This window comes from Myotis brandtii, unplaced genomic scaffold, assembly GCF_000412655.1.
Source record: "Myotis brandtii unplaced genomic scaffold, ASM41265v1 scaffold276, whole genome shotgun sequence".
NCBI classification, from domain to species: Eukaryota; Metazoa; Chordata; class Mammalia; order Chiroptera; family Vespertilionidae; genus Myotis; species Myotis brandtii.
The window spans coordinates 965394-965713 of NW_005360509.1; the positions used below are offsets into that span (position 1 = coordinate 965394).

Consider the following 320-nt stretch of genomic DNA (forward strand, 5'->3'; position numbering starts at 1 on the left):
TGGCCACTTGGAGGTGCCGGGGAAACCGCTACCGGAGGATCCCGGGTCTGGCGGCCCCTTTCAGCCTCCGGGAGCCCTTTTCCGCCGCCGAGCCCGAGACTGCACCCGGGAGAATCCGAAGAGAAAAGCCGCTGCGCAGGTACCTGTGAGCAGCCCTACCTCTCGCTGCCCTTGCGCGACTTTTTTTCTTCGAGGAAGGTAGTACCCGGGGGCGGCGAAGACGCGCCAGCGAGGCTGGGGAGGAAGGCTCCGGCGACTCAGGTGAGCACCTTTCCTTTCCATGGCCCCTCCTCTCTTCGCAGCCCGGCGCAGGCCAGGAC

At 66.6% G+C, this 320-nt stretch overlaps 1 protein-coding gene across 1 annotated transcript in view; it reads left to right on the forward strand.

Moving 5' to 3' along the window:
• The first annotated feature begins 158 nt into the window (after window positions 1-158).
• EPB41L3 (erythrocyte membrane protein band 4.1-like 3) overlaps window positions 159-320 on the forward strand; it is a 215555-nt gene continuing 215393 nt past the window's right edge. Inside the window, exon 1 of the mRNA XM_014541649.1 lies at window positions 159-261. The gene's annotated coding sequence lies outside the window, so the exon portion shown is untranslated. The remainder of the gene's footprint in view (window positions 262-320) is intronic.